The following is a 7,969-nucleotide window of genomic DNA, read 5'->3' on the forward strand; positions in this document are numbered from 1 at the left end:
AGCATCAATTCTTTGGCGCTCAGCCTTCTTCACAGTCCAACTCTCACATCCATACATGACCACAGGAAAAACCATAGCCTTGACTAGACGAACCTTTGTTGGCAAAGTAATGTCTCTGCTTTTGAATATGCTATCTAGGTTGGTCATAACTTTCCTTCCAAGGAGTAAGCGGCTTTTAATTTCATGGCTGCAGTCACCATCTGCAGTGATTTTGGAGCCCAGAAAAATAAAGTCTGACACTGTTTCCACTGTTTCCCCATCTATTTCCCATGAAGTGGTGGGACCGGATGCCATGATCTTCGTTTTCTGCATATTGAGCTTTAAGCCAATTTTTTCACTCTCCACTTTCGCTTTCATCGAGAGGCTTTGAGTTCCTCTTCACTTTCTGCCATAAGGGTGGTCATGACCCCGTAAAATGGTGTCATGACCCACGATGGATAAATCCTTTCGGTTTGAAAAGCCCTCAGTAGACAGTAAACATTGGAGCCTTTTTGGTTTTTGTGTCTCTGTGCCAAGCACATGCCTGTTCTCTTGCAGGAATTTACCCCCAGCTGAATTGAACCTTAAATTATGTTTCTTTGAATTCCTGCATTGTCTGGAACAGTGCCAGGTGTGTGGCAGGAATCTATCTCCACTTCTCTCGATTGTTCCATGCCTCTGAGTGCGTGTGTGTGTGAAGGTTCAGTCAATGCCGCCCCCTCCATGAAGCCCTTGAGGAGTTCTTCGTCAATCTAAATGCTCTGCCAACTGAGCTATTCCTGACCCCTTGAGGAGTTCTTCGGAGAGAAGTAGACTCGCCCTTTCCTTTGGGTCGCTTTGGTGGCCCATCTTATGGAGCACTGACCACCTTCCACTCTACACAGTAGTAGTTTGTCCATATGTTTCCTCTTCTGCAGTGCTTTACGAAGGCAAAATCCGAGTCCAGCTTATTTCTGCACCCCCATGTCACTTAGCCCCTGTCTTACATGTTCATTTGTGTTGAATGAGTAGTTGGCTGAGTGTTAGTATTTACTGTCTGTTGAATGGAAGATGCACCACACGTGTAGGAAAGGAGCTGAGAGTTGGTGCCGTGTGCCTGCTGTCCTGCCCTGCACCTCTGCTCACATCTTACTTCTAACCTCACACAACCAGCTTCTGGAATCTTCCCCAGTGACCAGTAGTTTCATTCAAGTCAACTCCGTTCATCAGATTTGAGTTCTGCCTGCTCTGTGTTCTCCCCTCTTGGTAACCACTCTGTGGAGGATCCTTATGTGTCCACTGCAATCTGCCAGGAGCCCTGCTTGGTCGTGTTGTTGTTTAGTCGCTAAGTCGTGTCTGACTCTTTGCAACCCCGTGTGCTATAGCCCACCAGGCAACTCTGTCCATGGGATTTCCCAGGCAAGAATACTTGAGTGGGTTGCCATTTCCTTCTCCAGGGTATCTTCCCGACCCAGGGATCAAACCCAAGTCTCCTGCGTTGGCAAGTGGATTCTTTACCACTGAACCACCTAGGAAGCCCTTGCTTGGTGACTAGAACCCAACTTAGGTCCCCAGGGAGACAGGAATGGTCATAGCCTCTGAAAATCAGCTCACTCCCTGCACCACCTCCATGTCACCACATGGAAAGAAGGGCAGATTGTCAAGGAAGGGCCGCTGGAAAACCTGAGAGCTGAGCCTCAGCCAGGACTCTGCTTCTTGGTTTGGTCACTCACAGCAAGTACCGAGACAGGCAGAAATGTCAGCCTACCCTCTGAGATGAGGGCTTCTGACAGCTGTAGGTTGACAAGTTACAAGCGACAGCTGTAAGCTGATCAGCCTGAAACTTTGACGGGAAAAAAAGAAAGAAAAAGAAACAGCTCTGCTCAGTGATTCGTGAATATCCTCCTGCTTCTCTGATAGATGGGTAGGGAGGTGAAAAATGGAAACCACAGGTCTGGTCATGCCGAACTCATGTAGGACCAAGGCCAGCACCATCCTGGGATGTACATTCACCATGTGACATGTGGCGTGCCCCCAATATCCCTTTGCTCCAAATATCTTCCCCACTCTTGTAGTGGTGCCTGGGATTTCCACATTATCCACTCCTTTGTGTTAGGCAAAAATGCTATTTGAAATCAACATGACTCACTGGAGCTTGAATGTTTATTAATATCGTGTTTATTTTTTAGAATGTGTTCCACCACCTAGCAGGATCCTGGGGAATAGGACCTAAAACTGATTTGTTTTCAGGAGGAAAAGGATCAGTGAAATACGAAACTTGGGGCCCTATATGCAGAACAGTAAAGGGGCAGGGGAAATGGGCATTTGTGGAAAACTAAGGAAAGTGGTTTTAGAGGTGCAAGAGTGGACAAACTGACGTTTGTTAACGGCCTTTATGCAAGGTGCCATGCTAGGAATGTTCCCTGCCTGATCTTATTAATTCTCATGTCAACCTAGTGTCCATTTGAGGAAAATGAGGCTCAGGGAGATGAAGTAATGTAAGCTGGGGGCTTTGAGTCCAGGTCAATCTCATTGCAAAGTCTTCTATTTTCCATCACAGTTTACTTCATTCCAGGCTGAAAGGGAGCAGGAAGCTCTGAAAGGAGAAAGTGGAGGTGTCCAGACAACCTGCCCTCTTACTCCCAGTTCTGCTCAGGCATGGTCCCTACTGCAGCCAGGCTGGAGAGGAAGCTGTTTTAAGGAGTTTTCAATTCAGTTCAGTTCAGTCACCAAGTCGTGTCCAACTCTTTGCAACCCCACGGACTGCAGCAGGCCAGGCCTCCCTGTCCATCACCAACTCCCGGAGTTTACTCAAACTCATGTCCATTGAGCTGGTGATGCCATCCAACCATCTCATCCTCTGTCATCCCCTTCTCCTCCCGCCTTCAATCTTTCCCAGCATCAGGGTCTTTTCCAGTGTGTCATCTCTTCGCATCAGGTGGCCAAAGTATTGGAATTTCAGCTTCAGCATCAGTCCTTCCAGTGATTATTGGAATGAGTAAGGAGTTTTAAGGCTCTCCAAATGGGAGAGGTGAGGGGGGAACTGGGTTTCAGTTGAAATAGGATAAGCTCAGGACAAGTCTCCCTGGGAAGCAGTCAGAGGTAAGAAATCTCTCCCTGACCTTCCTGGGACCCCAGGTAAGAGTGCCCAGAGACAGGTGAGTCTCATGACCTTTTCCAGCTACAACATGCAATTTAAAAATTGTATAAAAAAATAAAAATTGTATAAATTGGCAAAGCACATATAAAATCAAGCCATTTTTAAGAGTATAGTTCAACAGTGTTAAGCATACCACATGGTTGTGCAACCAATCCCCAGAAGCTTTTCATCCTGTAAAACTGAAACTCTACATCCATTCAATAACTTCCCACTTGTCCCTTCCCTGGTCTCTGGGGGCCACCATTCTACTTTCTATTTCTACTTTCACTACTTGGGGTGTGATAAGTGAAACGGTACAGTCCTTGTTTTTTTTTTTTTTTTTGGTGATAAGTTTGTTTCATACTATTAGAATTTTCTTCCTCTTTCAGGTTGAATAATATTCTATTGTGTGTGCTAAGTTGCTTTAGTCATGTTTGACTCTTTGCAACCCCATGGACTGTAGCCCACCAGGCTCCCCTGGCCATGGGATTCTCCAGGCAAGAATACTGGAGTGGGTTGCCATTTCCCTTCCCAGGGAATCTTCCTGACCCAGGAATCAAACCCTCGACTCCCTTGTCTCCTGCATTGCAGGAAGATTCCTTACCACTGAGCCACTAGGGAAGCCCAATATTCTATTGTATGTATATTACTTGTTATTCCATCCATTAATGTCCATTATTTTATTGTCAGCTAGCTTTTGAATTTTTTCCCCACCTTCTCCCATTGGAATTAAGCTTTTTGAGGTCAGGGACTGTCTTCCTTGTTTCATTGTGTTCCCAGTGACTAGCAACATGGTCAGCACACAACTGGGGCTTGATAAATATTTATTCACTACATAAATAAATGTCTAATCCCAGGGATTTCTTCAATTAGTCTAGTGTGGTACTGGTTACAAAGTCTTTTCCTCAACAACTTTATGAGGCAAACCCCATTTTCTCAATACTCAGAGAGACTATGTTTCACCCCAAATCACACAGCTGGTACTAGCCCAAGCCAGAGCTCTAACCCAGGGACTGTGACTGCTGAAGTCTAGACATGCTGTTTCCCTGTGGTTGTAACCTTAATCTGGTGAGCCTCACAGGCCTTCCCTGTTCACACACACAGTAAACACGGATAGATTCACCAGCTCCTCAGCTGTCATGTTGAACACCAGGGTCTCCCCTTCTGCGGCCAAGCAGGGGTATCCCAGGCCCTGAATCCCATCAGACTCTGCATTCATGGTTACTCTATGACACTCTCTCAAACTGCTGGCCGACCGCAGCCAGTCCTATGTAATGGTGAAGCCTGAAGGAGAATCATACAGGGGATCTCTTGTAAATAGTGCAGTCTCCCTCTGTGGCTAAAGCGAATTCTTCCCCTACTCAACTTTGCTTGATTAAATGTTTTCTCCGTGTTTCCATTCACTTTTCTATGTAAACATTTTTTATTGACGTATAATACAGAAATCACAAATATACACTTTCATAAACTATACACACACATAATCAAGCTCCTAAATTGAGAAATAAGACATTACAACTCCCTCCCCAGAAGGCCCATCACACATCCCTTCAATTGTGATTTTCCTTAAGAGCAACCAGTTATTACTGGCTGTTAGAAGCCATCAACCCCCTGGCTTCTAACAGCTTATACTTGTCTTTGCCTATTTTTGAATTTCATATGAACGGAATCATACGGTATGAATTCTTTTGTATCTAGCTTTTGTTACTCAACATGGTGTTATTGCATGCTGTTGAATTTTCATTGTCTTTAGTATTCCCTGGTATGAACGTATTGTCATTATTTATCCATTCTACCATCAATGGATCTTGGAGGTGTTTCCTGTACTTGACTAGTGCTAACAGAGCTGCTTGTCTTTTGGTGAACATGCTTCCCAGGTGACCTAGTGGTAAAGAATCTGCCTGCCAGTGCAGAAGATGCCAGTTTGATCCCTGGGTCTGGAAGATTCCCCTAGAGGAGGAAATGACAACCCACTCCAGTATTCTTGCTGGGAAAATCCCATGGACAGAGGAGTCTGGCAGGCTACAGAGTTGCAAAGAGTGGGACATGACTGAGCAGCTGAGCACGCATGCCTGTGTACATATTACTGTTAGATATGTGGCTAGAAGCAAAACTGCTAGATGACAGGGTTTGCAAGTGTTTCGTTTGAGTGAATATGACAGAGTTTTCCATAGTGACTGTATCACTTGATGTTTCCAATATGCAATGTTTTGAAAGGTTCAGTTGATCCATAGCCTCACCAATACTGGATATTGCCTGTCTTTCCCCCTTCAGTCTTTTAGTGAAATGCAGTGGGAGGCACTGAGGTTGTAGTTTGTGTTTCCAGATGACTAATAAATTAGACATTTGGATATTCTCTCTTGTGAAGTGGGTTATCTCCAAGAATCATATTGATTAGTAGGAGGTCTTTATTCTGAATCAAGTGCTTTGTTGGATATATGGATTATAAACATCTTCTCCCAGACTGTGGCTGGTGTTTTCACTCTCTTAATGGTGGTTTTTTTTATTTTGATGAACAGAATATATGAATTTCTATGTAGTCAAATTTATCAATTTTTACCCTTATATTAATAATTAGTAGTTTTAAAAACTTGTTACAGAAATTTTTGCCTATCTTAGGGTCATCAAAACATTGTCCTGTTTTTTTCTGAAACCTTTATTGTTTTACTTTCACATATATATATGTCTACAATCTATTGGAAGTTTGATAACAGGTGAATTGATTCATTTTTTCCTTTCTTAGAAGTCAGATTTATTGAGATATGATGCATACACATTAAAATTCACCCTTATGGTTCAGCGATTTTTGACAAACAAATACAGTTTCTGTTTGCTAATATTTTGTTTAAAACTTTTCTTCTATATTTGTGAGAAAGAGACTGATCTGTAATTATCATTTCCTATGATGTCCTTTGCTGGCCTCATAAAATGAGCTTTGAAATGTCCCTTATTTATCAATTGTCTGGAAGAGTTTGTGTAAGACTGGTGCTATTTCTTCCTTAAATGTTTGAAGGAATTTACCAGTGAGGCTACCCGGACCTGGAGGTTTCTTTGTGGAAATATTTTAAATAGTAGACTCAACGTTTAGGTAGACGTTGCAGTATTCATTCAATGTTTAAATAGCTATTGCAGTATTCATATTTTCTAATTTTTTTCTTGTGTCAGTTTTGATAGGCTCTATTTTTCAAGGCATTTGCCAATTTTTAAAAATTGTCAAATTTGTAGAAATAAAATTATTCTCGATATCCTCTTATTATCATTTTAATGTTTGTAGGGTCTTTAGTAATGTATTACTTTTTATGTCTAATATTGTGTAGTGTGTTTTCTTTTCTTTTTTCTTTCTTGAACAGTTTTGCTGACCCCTGGGTTGGGAAGATCCCCTGTAGAAGGAAATGGCAACCCACTCCAGTATTCTTGCTTGGGAAATCCCATGGACAGAAGAGCTTGGTGGGCTACAGTCCATGGGGTCACAAAGAGTTGGATACGACAGAGCGACTGATACTTTGACTTTGACTACCAGTTTGATTAATCTTTGTAAAGAGTTCATTCTTGGCTTTGCTGATTCTTCTCTATTGTGTGACTTTTCTATTTTATGAATGCTCCACTCTTCCTATTATTATTTTCTTCCTTCTACTTTCTTTGGGTTTGATTTGCTCTTCTTTATCTGTTCTCTTGTTTTCTTAATTATTTGTTACTTGAAATAGATGCTGAGATCATTGATTTTCAGCTTTTCTAATATACACATTTCAGGCTATAGTTGTTTCTTGAAGGACTACATTAGGTGCATGCACAAATTTTGACATATTTTTGTCATACCTTCATTATCTGTATCAGTCAAGGTTTTATAAGGGAACAGAGTCATTAGGAGCTGTATGCAGGAAGGATTACATTCCAGACTTCTGACTCTCTGCAGCTGTAGGTATTGACTAACAGAGGACTCTGGGATGTTGCTTCTGCCCTGGTGCTACAGCCTCAGGTCTACAGTTTGTCCAGCCAGCAAGGGAAGACAGAGGTCAAGTGGGAAAGGAAGGGAGAGTTCAGCCCTCCAGGTTGAAAGAGAACAGGAACCTACCCAGTTCTCTCACTGCCTCTAAGTTAACAATGAGGGGGCCTGCAGCTCAAGGCACACCGTCTGTCACAGCGGCCACCACTGGCTCACATGTTAGCTCTGGAGTAGGAGCGGGGGGCCTGGGATGAGGTCAGCTCTGCCCTGATCAGCCAGAAATCTAGAAAGTCTCTTCAGTGCTGCTATGAGCTCTGCTTTCCATCTCTGAAGCCCAAGAGGCAGATGGACTTGGAGCCTGGAGACAAGTTGGGCCCTGCCTTGGGCTCCAAAAATGTTAAAAAAGGACACGAAAGGGATTTGGGGACCAGCCTGGACCCTTGACCCCTGTCCTCAAGGAACCAAAGCCTCTTTGGCCTTTACCAACTTCCCAGGAGTCCTTCCCTTTGACATTAGGGAAAAAGCATGAGCTAGAAGTGGCTGGATGTGGAAAATTTGTTTTAGTACTGAATCTGCTGTGGTTTGCCCCTAATCACCCATACGTGCCATCAGGACTAAAGACAGTCATTATAGAAACCTAGCCCTGAGACACTCCCTCCAGACACCCCAGGCAAGCCCACTTCTGTAGCAGGTGAGAACACCAAGGCACAGAGAGGTCAAGTGACTGACCCAAGGGCATGCACTTCACTCGGTGGCCAGGATTAGAAGTCAAGCCTGATCTTTCTGCTGCAGAATTGTCATCATGATCACCGTGATCCCTCCCTCCCCTCCCATCTTCCAGGCCGATTAGTTTCCACATCCCCTTAACTCTGTTTGTTGCGAGTGGCAGGTTTGGTAGGCTCAGATGTGAGAAGAAATTTGTTGGTCTG

This window comes from Bison bison, unplaced genomic scaffold (genome assembly GCF_000754665.1).
Source record: "Bison bison bison isolate TAMUID 2011002044 unplaced genomic scaffold, Bison_UMD1.0 scf7180017864338, whole genome shotgun sequence".
NCBI classification, from domain to species: Eukaryota; Metazoa; Chordata; class Mammalia; order Artiodactyla; family Bovidae; genus Bison; species Bison bison.